The sequence below is a fragment of the Dendrobates tinctorius genome, unplaced genomic scaffold (genome assembly GCF_039654945.1).
Source record: "Dendrobates tinctorius isolate UK_male_01 unplaced genomic scaffold, ASM3965494v1 ptg000016l, whole genome shotgun sequence".
Lineage (NCBI taxonomy): Eukaryota > Metazoa > Chordata > Amphibia > Anura > Dendrobatidae > Dendrobates > Dendrobates tinctorius.
In genome coordinates this window covers 32,739,345-32,756,153 of record NW_027361684.1, presented here as the reverse complement: position 1 = coordinate 32,756,153, position 16,809 = coordinate 32,739,345, and the positions used below count along the sequence as shown (strand labels likewise).

The window sequence follows — 16,809 nt, the reverse complement described above, 5'->3', positions numbered from 1 at the left end:
GCCAACTAGTTGTGCTCGGCTGTTCTAAATTCTCTTGTATTGAGAGGAGCCAGGCATGTCTAGTCATAATGTGGCCGGTAGTATGCAAAACGCATTTTTGCGGTCACATCACCACCTGCCTTCACCGGCAATACCAGTGAGTCCTGACAGTGTGCACTGCGCACGTTTTCAGGACTCAGAAGGCTACAATCACTTATAGGCAAACCTTTTAAAGTTCATTGACATTTATGGTCATTTATTTATGCACAGCTGTCTTTAGGTGCCGCCACATCATTTTAATTGGGTTGAAGTCTGGAGTTCATCTTGGTCATTGGAACACCTTGATTCTCCTCTTTTTCAGCCATTCTGATGTAGATTTGCTGATTTTTTTAAATCATTGTCCAGCTGCATGATCCAGTTTCAGCTAAGCTTCAGTTTTTTGATAGATGATCTCACATTTGACTGTAGGATACTTAGGTATGCAGAAGAGTTCAAGGCTGACTCAATGACTGTAAGGTGCTCAGGTCCAATGACTGCAACAAACCAAATCATCACCCCTCCACCTCAAATGCTTGCAGTTGGAATTAGGTTTTTGTGCTGATAGGAGGCATATGGTTTTGGTCAAAAATGGAGCAAGACATGAGTCTTGACCAAACATCTCAACTTTAGTCTCTTCTTTCCCAAAGGATACTCTTCCAGAAGTAGTGTGCTTTGTTCAGATGGCTGTGCTGCCATGTTCTTTTAGAAAGAAGAGGTTTTTACCTGGAAACAAGCCATACTTTATCAGCCTTTTTTTTTAAATTATACTGAGATGAACTTGTTTAACATGATGATTGAGACCTTTGAAGTCTGAGCTGCAACTCTTGGGATTTTTTTTTGCAATTTTTCAGTGAATTGCACAGTCTGGCATTGTGGTGAAGTTGCTATAAAGTTCGTTCCTGAGAAGATTGTCAACTGTCTTGAATGTTTTCCACTTGGGAATAATCTTTCTCACTATAAAATGATGAGTTGCAAAATGTTTGGAAATTGCCTTATAAGCCCTTCCCAGATTGATATGCAGCAATAATTGAATCTGTAAAATCATTGCTTACGTCGTTCCTCATTAGCATTTCCAGGACGTCCACCTGACAGCACCATGGAGGACGTCCTCCTCCTCCTCCTTACAGGGACAGGAAAGCACACGAGAGGCTGAAAGGTCCCATCCCACCCCCTTTACCTCAGTGTCTTTCCTGTCCCTGCATGGATGGACACGTGAGAGGATTGCTCAGGAGCTTACCGGAGGGCCCAGAGGGATCGGGTGGCCAGTCCAAACCTTCCCCCTGTCAAGACGCCCGGGGCCGAAACTTCCCGGTGGGGAGTCCCTCTACCCCAAAGGCCAGGAGCAGGATGACGCTCCTGGAGGGAGCTGCTCCTCCCGGTGGGAGGCTCTCGGCTCCAGTCAGCGGCCGCCGTGGCAGTCGAAGGCCGGTCCCCCGCAGGCAGCCAGCTGTGTGGGCGCAGGCGTCACAGAGCACCCTCAGAGGCGCAGGCGGGGCTAGTGTCCGGGCAGGAAGTGGATGCGGTCGGCGTGATTCACGGCCTATCGCGAGAAGACACGCGTCACTGCCGGTGACGTCACGCGCTGGGTTTGAAACACAGCGTGCGCTCCAGAAGCTCAGCGTCTCCCTGGAATCCAGCGGCAGTAATAGATGCAGAGGCTCCGGCGAATGGAGGGGTAAGTGCGCCTGGCACGGACCACCCTCCCCACAGCCATCCCCGTAGCCCAGGATGACTGACCTGACTATCCCTATCTTATATCAATAGGATAAGGGAACCCCAGCAGCCCCCCCCGATAGTGACTAAAGACCCCGCCAAGGCCACATCCAAGTCGGTCAGATGCCCTGTATGCAGGGCAAAGCTGCCAGACACCCATAGCAAACCCTCTGTGGACCATGCACATCAAGGGTCATAAGAGATGAGTTGCCATCCCTCCTCTCGGAAATGAGATCCCTGATACGGGAGGAAGTCCAAGCCTCCAGATCCAGCCTCGCACGGCAGCAGTCCCCCAGTCCAGGGCCAAGCCGCAAGCGTCCGAGGTGGGAGGCAGAGCCAATTTCTGAAGCAAGCTATCGAAGGGTCAGACTTCCGGGACTCAGATCCAGAGGAGGAAGGGGAGATCCCGGTGGACAGGCAGGACCCAAGGCAGGAAATACCTGTTCAGACTAGAGGACACGGACGAGTTGGTCCAGGCGGTGAGGAACACTATGCAGATTGAGGACGTTGCTAAGCCACAATCCAGACAGGACCTGGTGTTCGGAGGACTGGTGGCTCGGAGACAGACTGTGTTCCCAGTAAGCGAACACATCAAAACGATGGTCCTAGAGGAGTGGAAGGAGGCGGAACGTCGACTCGAACTATCCCGTGACTTTACAAGTCGACTACCTTTTTACCCCGAGGAAACACGATTGTGGGAGGAAATTCCTAAAATCGATGTTCCCGTAGCTAAGGTCACCAAAAAGACCGCCATCCCGTTCGAGGACTCATCAAGTCTCCGGGACCCAATGGACAGGAAGGCGGACGTTCTATTAAAGAGGACATGGGAGACGGTGGCAGCCCTCATTAGGGCTAACATAGAAGCCACCTCGGTGGCCAGGTCCATGTTCTTATGGATGGGGCAGTTGGAGGAGCACCTAACCAACAAGACCCCTAGATCCGAGATCCTAGCATCCCTTCCCCTCATGAAATCGGCCACGGCGTTCCTGTCAGATACGTCAGTTGAATCAGTAAGATTTGCAGCCAGGAACAGCTCCCTTTCTAATGCAGCTCGGAGAGCTGTCTGGCTTAAATCCTGGTCGGGGGATAACGATTCTAAGGCGAAGCTATGCTCCATCCCCTTTTTGGGCCTAAGGGTGTTTGGACCAGCCCTAGATAGCATTTTAGAGCTAGTGTCCGACAAAAATAAAGGTTTCCTAGAGGAAAAACCTAAGCGGCCCCAGTCCTTTCGGAGAGGCCCCTTCTCTAGGAGACAAACAGACTTTAGGAGCCAGGGTAGGTCCAACAGAAGCTCCTATAGAAGCTCCCACAGCCAGGGTGGGAGAAGCAAGGGCTCCCTTTTTGCGTCAACCTCCAGATCTAGGAGGCAATGACGCCATAGGCATCGGGGGAAGACTTCGCCACTTCGCAGTAAATTGGGCCTGGGTTACCCACAACCAGTGGGTCCTCAGAACCATTGCGGAGGGCTACAACATAGAATTTTGCTCCCCTCCCCCCGACAGATATATTGCCCCCACCGTAGTCCCGGCGGACTCTGCCCTGTGGACGGACCTACAGGACATGCTCAAGTCAGACGTTATAGTACCTATTCCTCTGACAGAGAAGGGAAAGGGACACTACTCCTCCCTGTTCTCCATTGCAAAACCATCCGGCGAGGCCCGAACTATTATAAACTTAAAACCTCTGAATGCCTGGGTCAGGTACAAGAGGTTCCGGATGGAATCAATTCGGTCAGCAATACATCTAATAGACAGGGATGCTGTCATGTGTACCCTCGACTTAAAAGAGTGCGTACTATCAGGTCCCTATCCATCCCTCATCACAGAGACTGCTAAGATTCGCAGTCAGACTACCGACCCGGACCTGCCACTTCCAGTTCCAATGCCTTCCATTCGGGCTGGCTTCAGGCCCCCAAATATTCACAAAGCTGGTAGCAGAGATAGTGGCCTACCTGAGAAGTCAGGGTATCGTGATCATACCATACTTAGACGATTTCCTCCTGGTGGCAGGATCCGAAGAAGAGCTCATTCGAGACAGGAACCGAACGGTTACAGTAATGGAGTTACTCGGCTGGGTGATCAACTGGCAGAAGTCAGACCTGATACCAGAAAGCAGAAAGGTCTTCCTGGGAGTTCTCCTAGACTCAGGAGGCAGAATATCCCTGCTACCAAGAGAGAAGCAAAAGACTATTCAAAACAGAGCCGAAGACCTCTTGAAGCACCGCTCCTCCATAAGAGGGGCAATGAAGGTTTTGGGCCTAATGACGGCTTGCATTCTGTGCGTCAGATGGGCCCAGTTCCATTCGAGACCCTTACAAAAGGAAATCCTCGCAATATGGGACAGGCGTCAGGCTTCACTCAACAAACCCATAAGACTGCTAGGACCGGTGAAAAAGTCACTACGGTGGTAGACACAGCCCAGGAACCTGCAGGTGGGCGTACTATGGACAACCACTCTACACGTGGTAGTCACCACAGACGCCAGTACGTGGGGATGGGGAGCCCACGTAGAAGGGAAGATCTTTCAGGGAAGATGTCCAGTAGACATCAGAGACAGATCCTCCAACTTCAGGGAACTCTATGCGGTCTGGGAAACCCTGTGGCGAAACCGGTCAGTCCTGAAGAACTGACATGTCCGAATATTGTCCGACAACTTAACAGCAGTTTCGTTCCTGAAGCATCAGGGAGGCCCCAGGCATGGACCACTCCAAGCTCTAGCAGAACGAATATTCACCTGGGCAGAAGGAACTGTCCTCTCAGTAATGGCAATCCACCTGGAGGGTTCCCAGAATGTGGTAGCGAACTACCTAAGCAGACAGCAGGTCTGCCCGACAGAGTGGTAACTGAACAAAGAGATTTTTCCATCAGCTGTGTCAGCGGTGGGGGACCCCCAGAATAGACCTATTCGCAAATCGAAAAAACTCAAAGGTCTCCAGATTCTACTCCCTGAACCCGGTAGACCAGCCGGAAGGCGTAGACGCCCTGAGCCAGGCCTGGGAAGAACCCCTCTCTTACGCGTTCCCACCACTGGCGCTCATACCGGCGGTACTCAGGAAAATCCATGAGGACCGCGCGAAGGTGATAATATTCGTTCCATACTGGCCGAGGAGAAGCTGGTTTCCCCTACTAGGTAGGGGCCATGGCAGTGGAAAGGCCAGTCGAGCTACCCCTGAAGAAAGACGTCATCCACCAGGGCCCGATCCGCCACCCGAATCCAGCAAGACTCCACCTCTCGGCTTGGATCCTGAAAGGGACATCCTGAAGGCAAAAGGCTTATCAGATCAGGTCATATCTACCCTACAGGCCAGCAGAAAACCGGTTACATCCGCATTTTATCGGAAAATATGGAAGAGATTCTGTTTGGACAGTGGCAGGTCAGACCTCGTGGCAGGTACCCCTGACCTCCCTAGTGTCCTAGACTTCCTACAGTCGGGGTATAATAAAGGCCTTAAGCCCAGCACTTTAAAGGTCCAGATTTCGGCCTTGAGCTCCTTCTTTGATTACCCTTTAGCTTCTCATGCTTGGGTAGTAATATTCATAAGGGCCACGCAACGTCTTCGCCCCAGGATTAGCCAGCTCACCCCACCTTGGGACTTCAGCCTGGTTCTCAGATCCCTATGTAGGTATCCCTACGTCCCCAGTGAAGAGATGACAATCTCAGCTCTCACTCGCAAATCGGCCTTCCTTGTAGCCATTACCACGGCCAAGAGAATAGGTGAAGTCCAGGCTCTGTCCACCAAAGATCCATATCTCCAGATCAGAGAAGATCATATAATCTTGAGATTAGATCCGGCATTTATCCCAAAGGTAGCCTCTTACCAAAATATAAACCAAGAGATAGTGTTACCATCCTTCTGTGACAATCCCCGTAACGAAAAGGAACAGCGTCTCCACTCACTGAATGTAAGACGTGCAGTTATAAACTATCTAGAGGCCACCAAAAGTTGGCATATTGACCCACATCTGTTCATCCTTTTTGGGGGTAAGAACAAGGGGAGAAAAGCCTCTAAGGCATTCATCGCAAGATGGATTATTTCAGTAATCTAGGACGCCTACCGATCGGAAGGCGCCAACCCGCCAGATACTTTAATGGCCCACTCTACAAAGGCAGTATCGGCCTCTTGGGCCAAGCGAGCAGGCGCCTCGGTTGATCAAATCTGTAGAGCAGCAACCTGGGCCAATTTTAATACATTCTGCAAGCACTACAAGCTTGATGTGCTATCTGGTCAACAGACCGCATTTGGGAGAAAGGTTCTCCAGGCAGTAATCCCACCCTGAGGAGGTGCTTTGGTACTCTCCATGGTGCTGTCAGGTGGACGTCCTGGAAAATAGGTATGAGACCTACCGGTAATGATGTTTCCAGGAGTCCATCCTGACAGCACGGGTAGTTCCCTCCCTGTTCATGTTATGTCACATGCTGTAATATGATTGTATCATTAAAGTGTTATTGCATTATCCACGCTGTGGTACTTGTGAAATCACTGAGGGAAAGGGGGTGGGACAGGACCTTTTAACCTCTCGTGTGCTTTCCTGTCCCTGTAAGGAGGAGGAGGACATCCTCCATGGTGCTGTCAGGATGGACTCCTGGAAAGGAAACATCATTACCGGTAGGTCTAATACCTATTTTTGTTGACAACTGAATGCTTAAGACCAGCAAGCTGCCAAAACGTCTGCTTTTATAGAAGTTTTAACAATTACCAATGAACAATGAATCAAGAGTAATTGCTTAGAAGCACCAGGCTGCAACGTAGTGTCTTAATTCCTATGGAATCAGTAAAGATGTAATTAATTTTTCACACAGTGTTTTTGCATTTTTACCTAATATTTGCTAAATTTGCTGGAATTAAATTTGAAGAGTAAATATATTTGTGAGCATAGAAGTTTTTTTTTTTTAAATAATAGGTTTCCATTCGAATATAAACGACATAGTGGGTGATACATTTATACATTTAACACAGGACTGAGATGAGTATTTTACGGTCCATTTTGTGAAATTTTTCCTACAATCTAATGGCAAACTGATCAATAAAAGTGACAACTGACAACCTCCGTTTTCCTATATTAATAAACTTAGCTCTATGTATTTGGTAATAGGAATACAAAACATGACAAATACCCAGCACAATACATGAGAATGGCCACTAGATGTCAGAATATACTAAAGAATACAACTATCTTTAGCGGAAGATTTGCCTAGAAGGGTCTAGTGCTTTAAATCTCGTTCACATGTAGAGCACTTGAACAAGGCTGAAGCTACGATCCATACTTTTTAATTAGGGAAAATATAATAAGTAGCAGAGATACAATAAAGGTAACAATTGTAAGTAAAGTTGCACACACTTGAAGTTCCAATTAGGGTAAGAATGTGGACCTTACAGTGGTGTAAGGTCCGCCTGGTGTAATTTTCATCGCATGGTATGGAGCATAGCATTTATGTTGTGAATCTTTTTCAGTTGCTCCATAGTAAGAAAATGTATCTAAAGGTCCCGTCACACCTAGTGACGCTATAACGATCCCGACAGCGATACGACACGACAGGGATCGTTGCCGCATCGCTATGTGGTCGCTATTGAGATGTCAGACAGTCCAATCTACCCAACGACGGAGCAACGATATAGCGTGTCATAGCGACCTTTGTAACGATGTCGGTGGTCGTTGGGACCCTGTCACATTGCATGTTCCATTGACGATTCACACCTCGATGAGGGATGTACTGTGTGACGCTGTATTTACACAGGCGTGGATTGCGCTCCCTTTCTCACGCCCTCTCAGCTCTGAATGGTGGACGCTACCGCAACAACAAATATGTGGAATCGCTGTTGTGACCCCCAAAAAATACCTACCATTAACTGGCTAGAGAAGCAACGAAGATGGAAAAGCAGATGATCCAAAATGGAGTCGCAGTCGTTGGACAAAAACAGGATCTCAACTTGGACACACCCGGGTCAGGAACAAAGAACTGAAGCGCTACTTTGTTAGCTCCTTTTAAAAGGAAGCCCGCCAATCAGGACGCTGTAGTGACCACCAATCGGAGCCGAGGTAGGCGTGGAAACGGGAACTCTAATCCCCGCCTTGTCTTGCTTCTGAGTCGCTAACGAGGTCGTTAGGCTAGGTGTCAAACGTGACGATACAAGCGACTCAGCGGGACATGAGCGACCAAAGAAATGTCCAGACATTTCGGGCACGATCAGCGATACCCGGCAGGGGGGCTGGTCGCTGGTCAGTGTCACACACAGCGATCTCGCTGGTAAGATCGCTATAACGTCACAATTCTAGTGACTCAGCAGCGATCTCGCTTAGTGTGACAGGGCCTTAAGGTACAAACCTAAGTCAAAGACATTTTTGTCCTGTTAAGTTTTATCCAAATTACTGAACCTTGATTGATCTTTATGGTTTTTATAAAATTTTTGGAGTAAGTTTTGCATACTTTTTTTCTTCCAAAAATGTAAAAGCTCAGGTATTTTTGTACACTTTTAGGCATATTTTTAACATTTCATTTTCCTTGCATATGAAAAAAAAATCTAATTTTAAATATTGTCACTAGATGTCAGAATTACAGCCTCTGTTACCCAGAAAAGCTTTTGTATCAAAGAGGAACTATCTCCTGGGAAACTTCATGAAGAAAAAGGAGATCAAAATATACAACACTTATCAAAAATATCCGATTAGGAAAAGTAAAATATTCCTACTCTATTATGGTATTTAAAGCTGTGGTTCTTTTAAGGGTTGAAACTGGAGTCAGCGGATATCAAACTTTCCGCTGTGTGACTGTTTCAACATCTTTGTGAGCCTTCCTGCTTCTGAGCTTGGAGATACCAAAATATGGAGTAATCTGGAAAGGAACAAAAAAAACCGGGGCGACCCCCTAGCACAGTACGTATAGAGGATAGAAAGAAATATTCTGGAAATAGCCCAACGTTCCAGAGCTATGCTGACTAGTCAAAATTCAAAGGAAATCGTGGATGAGAATGAAACACATCCCACCAGGTGTGTGCTGCCTCTCAGCCCTGCAGTAATCGTCCAATCCCTGTGGCTTCAGGGTATGGAAGGAATCCAAAAATGTCAGAAACAGGATCATATACACCGCGTTCCAAATTATTATGAAAATTGGATTTAAGTGTCAGGAAGACTTAATTTTTTTGTTTTTCAAATAAACTCATAGGCAGGATTGTGACTCAGGGCTATTTGGATCATTGAAGTCAATCTTAAATACCTGTGATAATTAATTTGCCAGGTGAGACCAATTACATTAAAACTAGCTAAGTAGGACGTTCCACATTATTAAGTAGGCCACAGGTTTCAAACAATATGAGAAAGAAAAGGTTTGCTTTGCTGCCGAAAAGTGTCAAATAGTGCAATGCCTTAAACACAGGGCCGGCGATAGCAGAAGGCAGAATAGGCAGCTGCCTAGGGCCCCCACTCTACCAGGGGCCCCCAGCCAGTGACGTGCCATTTATAGCGGCACACCATACGGACGCTAGGGGGCCCGTGAGTCAGGGGGGCCAGACCGGCGCCAGTGCCGACCACCCCCGCCACATTCAACTGGATCACCATCATAGACGCCGATACAATTGAAAGCAATCAGAGGAGAGAGCATCATGCTCCCTCTCCCATCATTCCCCTTTGCCTCTGATACTGCGGGTGCGCGATGACGTCACTTCATCGCATACCCGCTGTGGCAGGCAGCGAAGCTGCTGAGACCAGAGCAGAGCCTGGAACAGCACTGGGAATGAGAAGTGAGGATTGTGTGTGTGTTTTTTTAAAAATATATCAGTGAGTGAGTACTAGACAGTGGGGCAGGATTGTATTCTATGAGGGTAGCTACCTTATATTCTATGGGGGTGGGCTGTATTATATTCTATGAGGGGGCTGCATCATACTTTGAGGAGGCTTTATTATACTATATGAGTGGGCTATATTTTAGTCTATAGAGGGGCTGGATTATAAGCTTTGGAAGCTGCATTAAACTGAGGGAGCTTCATGATACCCTATGAGGGGGCTACATTATACTCTATGAGGGGGCTACATTATATTCTGTGGTGTGGCTGCATTATGCTATATGGGGTGACTGCATTATGATCTATGAGGGGACTACATTATATTCTGTGAGGTGGCTGCAAGATACTATATGGGGCCTGCATTATACTCTATTGGAGAACGGGCAGTACATTATACTATATGTACTACATGGGACCTGCATTATACTGTATTGAGGACTATGGGGAATACATTATACTATATAAAGAACTATGGGGTGGATTATACTATGGGATGTGAATTGTACTACAAGTAGGATTATGAGGTTTGTATTATACTATATGGTGGACTGAGGAGTGTATTTTAATATATGGAGGACTATGAGGAGTGTATTATACTATATGGAGGACTATGAGGAGTGTATTATACTATATGGAGGACTATGAGGAGTGCATTATACTATATGGAGGACTATGGGGAGTGTATTATACTATATGGAGGTTTATGGGGAGTGTATTATACTATATGGAGGACTATGAGGAGTGCAATATACTATATGGAGGACTATGGGGAGTGTATTATACTATATGGAGGACTATGGGGCACATTATATCATATGGAGGACTATCGGGTGTGCATTATACAATATGGAGGACTGTGGGGTGCATTATACTGTGTGGAGGACTATGTGGTGTATTATACTAAGCAAACAAAATACGGCCTATTCATCGAGAGATTGGCTTGTTTATGTCAGAACAAAAATCATTGTTCTTGGTAGCACATCAACCGGTGAAAACTGCACATATGCTGCTGATATCATGATACTGTATGGGGACAGATTGACCTCCATTAGTGATTGTTCTGTCCCCATTATTCTTCCTCAGCCGGTGAAAAGATGCCAGGAAACAAGCGTTGAACAACTTCAATATTGTCTATGACACTCGCTTAGCAACCTGAACTCACCAATGTAAATACAACAGAAATGCATCTATGTGATGGTGCAATATGTCAGGATTTGGGACCCCATTTTAAATTTTTGCCCAGGGCCCCACTTTGCCTAAAACCGGCCCTGCTTAAACATTAGATATTTAATGAAAACATAAGCGTGATCATCATACTGTGGAAAGATTTGTGGCGGATACAGAGAACATACAGGTTCGTGCAGATAAAGGCATAATGAGGAAGATTTCTGCCAGACAAATACATTGGGTTTAGAGAGCAGCTGCTAAAATATCATTACAAAGCAGCAAACAGGTATTTGAAGCTGCTGGTGGCTCTGGAGACCAGTGAACCTCAAGGTGTAGGATCCTCCGGAAGCTTGCAGATGTTCATATACCAACTATTCGGCCACCCCTACACAGTGCTCACAAGCAGATACAGTTGCAGTGGGCCCAGACATACAAGAGCTTCTCAGTAAATTAGAATATTATCAAAAAGTTAATTTATTTCAGTTCTTCAATACAAAAAGTGAAGCTCATCTATTACATAGTCATTACAAACAGTGTGATCTATTTCAAGTGTTTATTTCTGTTAATGCTGATGAGGTGTTAGGAAGCCCAGGTTGCTTTGATAGCAGCCTTCAGCTCGTCTGAATTGTTTGGTCTGGTGTCTCTCATTTTTTTCATGACAATACCCCATAGGTTCTCTATGGAGTTAAGGTCAGGTGAGTTTGCTGGCCAATCAAGCACAGGGATACTGTTGTTTTTAAACCAGGTATTGGTACTTTTGGCAGCGTGGACAGGAGCCAAGTCCTGCTGGAGAATGAAATTTCCATCTCCAAAAAGCTTGTCGGCAGAGAGAAACAAGAAGTGCTGTAAAATTTCCTGGTAGACAGCTGCGCTGACTTTGGTTTTGATGAAACACCGTGGACCTATACCAGCAGCGATTGTGGAAACTTCACACTAAACCTCAAGCAGCTTGGTTTGTGTGCCTCTCCACTCTTCCTCCAGATTTTGTGACCTTGATTTCCAAATGAAATGCAACATTTACTTTCATCTGAAAACACCACCTTGGATCACTGTGCAACAGTCCAGTTCTTTTTCTCCTTGGCCCAGGTAAGACGCTTCTGGCATTGTCTATTGGTCATGAGTGGCTTGACACAAGGAATGCAACACGTGTAGCCCATGTCCTGGATACATCTGTGTGTGGTGGCTCTTGAAGCAATGACTCTAGCAGCAGTCCACTCCTTGTGAATCTCCCCCAAAATTTTGAATGACCTTTTCTTAACAATCCTTTCAAGGCTGCGGTTATCCCGGTGGCTTGTGCACCTTTTTTAAGCACACTTTTTCCTTCCACTCAACTTTCCATTAATATGCTTGGATACAGCACTCTGAACAGCCAGGTTCTTTAGCAATGACCTTTTGTGGCTTACCCTCCTTGTGGAGTGTGTCAATGACTGCCTTCTGGACATCTGAAAAGTCAGCAGTCTTCCCCATGATTGTGGAGCCTACTGAAACAGACTAAGGGACAAGTTGAAATGCTTAGGAAGCCTTTGCAGGTGTTTTTTAATTATTCTAAGTTACTGAGATAATGACTTTTGGGTTTTCATTGGCTGTAAGCCATAATCAACATTAACAGAAATAAACACTTGAAATAGATCACTGTTTGTAATGACTATATAATATACGAGTTTCACTTTTTGTATTGAAGAACTGAAATAAATTAACTTTTTGATGATATTCTAATTTAGTGAGAAGCACTTGTACATGATGACTAATTTTGAAACAGTCTTGTTTACTGAAGAGTTCTGTGTAACCCTGGATGGTCCAGATGGATGGAACAGTGGATGGTTGGTGGACGGCCACTATGTCTTACCAAGACTGCAACGTCAGCAAACAGGTGGCGTAATGTTTTGGGCCGAAATCATGGGGAGAGAGCTGGTAGGCTTCTTTAGGGTCCCTGAAAGTGTGAAATTTACTTTGGCAAAGTACGGTATATAGCGTTTCTGACTGACCACTTTCTTCCATGCTACAAAAAGAACCACCATACATACAATCCACAGCAAAATCATCTTCATGCATGACAATTCACCATCGCCATGAGTACTTTGTGTGAGCCATCATACTATTTGGAGGGCTATGTGGGTACCATCATGCTACTTGGGGGGCCATCATACTATTTGAAGTGCTATGTGGGGGCCATTGTTTTGTTTAGAGGGATGTGTGGGGGCCATTATACTGTTTGGAGGGCTGTGTGGGGGCCAACTACACTGTGTGCAGGGTCCATTATATTCTGTAGATGGTTGTGCGGGGACAATTATAGTATGTGGAGGGTTGTGTGGGGGCTAATATACTGACTGGAGGTGTACTGGGGATCTGTATAATGTGTGCTGGCCATTACACAGTGTGGAGGCCACTATACTGCATAAAAGGGCTGTGTGGAGAGCCATCATATTGTGTAGAGGGCTGCATTGGGGTCATTATACTGTGTGTGGGGGACTATTGAGGCCATCATACTATGTAGGGCAGGGCTGGCATTAGGGGCAGGCAGACCAGGCAGCTGCCTAGGTTCCCTGCTCCCCCAGGGGCACCCAGCTAGTGGCACATCATGCAGCCGCTATGAGGCCCCTGTGAAGCAGGGGGGCCCGCCTGCCTCCAGTGATGACTCCCCCCCCCCCCCGCCGCCGCCAGCCCCCAGCGCCGACTCCCCCGCCGCCGCAATGATGGAGGAGGTGAGGAGAGATTTTTTTTAATGCAGCAGTGAGTACTGGACTGTGGGGCCATTCTGGGGGGCTGTGCTGTATGCAGTGGGGCTGTCCTGTAAATCATGGGGCCGTGCAGGGGGGTGCTGTATACCACAGGGGTGTGCTGGGGGGTGCTGTATACCATGGTGCTGTGGGGCTGTGCTGGGGAGGGGTGCTGTATATCATGGTGCTGGGGGGTGGAGCTGTATACCATGGGGCTGTGCTGGGGGTGGGGTGCTGTATACCATGGTGCTGTGCTGGAAGGGGGTGCTGTATACCATGGTGCTGTGCTGGAGGGGCTGTGCTGTATACCATGGGGCTGTGCTGGGAGGGGGTGCTGTATACCATGGGGCTGTGCTGTGGGGGCTGTGCTGTATACCATGGGGCTGTGCTGGGGGGGTGCTGTATACCATGGTGCTGTGCTGGGAGGGGGGCTGTGCTGTATGCCATGTGGGCTGTGCTATATGCCATGTGGGGCTGTGCTGTATACCATGTGGTGCTGTACACCATGTGGGGCTGTGCTGTATACCATGTGGGCTGTGCTATATACCATGTGGGGCTGTGTTATATACTATGTGGCTGTGTTATATACCATAGGGGTACATTATACATTAAATTCTATGGGGAGGTGGGCTGTATTATATTCTCTTCAGGGCTACATTATATTCTATGGGGGGGCTGTATTATATTTATTATATTCTATGGGGGTGATTACATCATACTCTGAGGGGGCTACATTATACTATATGAGGAGGCTACCTTGTATTCTATGGTGGCTGCATTATATTGTATGGGGGCTGCACTATACTTTATGAGGGGCTTCATTATATTCTATTAGGGTAGCATTATACAGTACTATATGAGGAGGGCTACATTGTATTCTATGGAGGGGCTACATTATACTATATAAGTGGCTGCATTATATTCTATGGGGGGATTACATTAGATTCTGTGGGGTGGCTGCATTTGGCTCTAAGGGGGGGCTGCATTATATTCTACTGTATGGATGGTTACATTATATTGTATGGCAGGGCTGCATTATACTCTGTAGGGTGGCTGCATCATACTTTATGTGGGCTGCATTATACTGTATCGAGCACTATGGGGAATACATTATACTATGTGAAGAACTATGGGGTGCATTATACTATGGGAAATGAATTGTACTACATGGATGACTGGCGGTGTATTATACTATATGAAGCACTATGAAGAGTGTATTATACTATATGGAGGACTGAGCAGTGTATTTTAATATATGGAGGACTATGAGGAGTGTATTATACTATATGGAGGGCTATGAGGAGTATATTATACTATATAGAGGACTATGAGGAGTGTATTATGCTATATGGAGGACTATGGGGAGTGTACTATACTATATGGAGGACTGAGGAGTGTATTATACTATAGGGAGGACTATGGGGCACATTATATTATATGGAGGACTATGGGGCATAAACTGTAGATGTGCTGCTGATAACATGATACTGTACGGTGATCTGTTAGTGATCCGTTAGTGATTGTTCTGTCTCCATCATTATCTCTCAGATGGTAGAAAGAGGCCGGGAAACCAGTGTTGAACGACATAAATTTTGTCAATCACACTCATTTAGCGGCCTGAATTCAGCGCATGTAAATACAATTGAAATGCTTCTGTGTGATGTGCAATATGTTAGCATTTGGGGCCCCATTTTAAACTTTGCCTAGGGCCCGACTTTGCCTAAAACCGGCCTTGATGTAGGGGTCACTGGGGGGGGGGGAATCATATTTTGCGTGCGGAGGGTAATGTGGAGGAATGCACCGTGGGGGTATCTTACTGTGTTTTGGTGGCACATTTGTTGGCATACTTTAAGGGCACCATGAAAAAGGGTATCTTAGTTTGTGGGAAGGGGGCTTCAACAGGGTCGAAATTACTTTAGAAGAGCTGTAAATTTGTTGGATATGCTCTTTTGTGACCTCTCTGAACTTTTTTTTGGAGGTTAGTGCGGGGTCGGGGGCAATTAGAATTTCTGCTTTGGGGCCCCATGATTTCTATGTATGCCCATGCTCACAAGTTCAAAAGATGCAAGAATTGTGAAGGTGATATCAAAGAAGCGGTCCTTTGTTAACATGTAACTTGACCTGTTACGATGTTTTTAATTGAAAAAGCTTTGGATTTCAGTAAATGAGACCTCTTTACAACCTATAAAATGTTGGGAAATGTCAATGCACATAATTTGGGACAATATATTGACATTTCTTTTAGTTTTGAAAAAACATGGTTATCATTGGGAGGTTTGCTCAATAAAATTTGATTTATCCTCTAATGGCTGTTGATGTGATCATTATACTGACTCATTTGCATTGACCAGTGAGGAAAATCAGAGAGAAATACCATTTGCATAATAATTTGGACCGTGGAGTAGAGCTGCTCCATATAAGGCACTGCCCAGTAGTAAACGAATTTGAGTAGTGAACACAAGCGGGATCTGTGCAGCGGTCTTCATGCTGGATGTAGCTATACATTTGGACTTGTAAGTTGGAGTCCCGTACATTATGAAGCAGGAGAAGGAGCACATACATTGTGTGTGCAGAATTATTAGGAAAGTGAGTATTAGAATTTTGACCATATCATCATTTTTATGCAGATTTTCCAACTCTGAGCTATATAAACTTGAATGCTTATTGGATGAAGTAGATCATGTCCTGTGTATTTGTCTAACAAGGGAAGGTTTGACCTAAGGATATCATCACCCTTTATCAAGGTGTGCAGAATTATCTAGCTGCTTGTTTTCCTCAGGTAAAATGACCCAAAAAAGAAATTTAATTCACTCTGAAAAGAAAAGCTATCACAGAGGGATGCAGCACTCTTGAAATTGCTAAGATACTGGGTATGATCACAGAACCATCAAAAGTGTTGTTGCAAATAGTCAAAGGAGTCACAGAAAACGTTTTGAGAAGGAAAGATGAACAATATGTCAGGAACACCGCACTGTACTTGCTCACTGAGCCAGTGCGGGTGTCCTGAGTGTCAGGATCCTGTCAGCGCCGGCGCGCAGCCTCCGCTGAGCAGGGACTCACCCGCACTGTAGGGGTACCGGGGTCAGGTACAGCCAGAAAGTACCGATGCACAGGACCTGTGGATGCTGAAGTTAAGCAAGCAGACACGGGACCTACGGTCATGTGACTGCAAGGGGGCGGGGCTTAGCATCCTGCTTAGTGAGATGGAAAGACACTATACAGAATTACTCAGAGTCAGGCAAAACGGGGTTCATACACAGAGATAACCGTAACGTACCAAGGATGAGACAGCGGATAGTCAGGGCCAAGCAGCAGTCAAAACCAAACAGACATAGAAGGTACCAAACAGAATCCAAAGCACAGACCGAGTCGTACACAGATAATCAAGCAACCAGAACACAGAAAACACACACTCAG

General features: G+C 46.3%; 1 protein-coding gene across 1 annotated transcript in view; it reads right to left on the bottom strand.

The window, feature by feature from the left end:
• Positions 1–16,809, bottom strand: part of CUX1 (cut like homeobox 1) — a 441,317-nt gene that overhangs the window by 27,495 nt on the left and 397,013 nt on the right. The window lies entirely within an intron of this gene.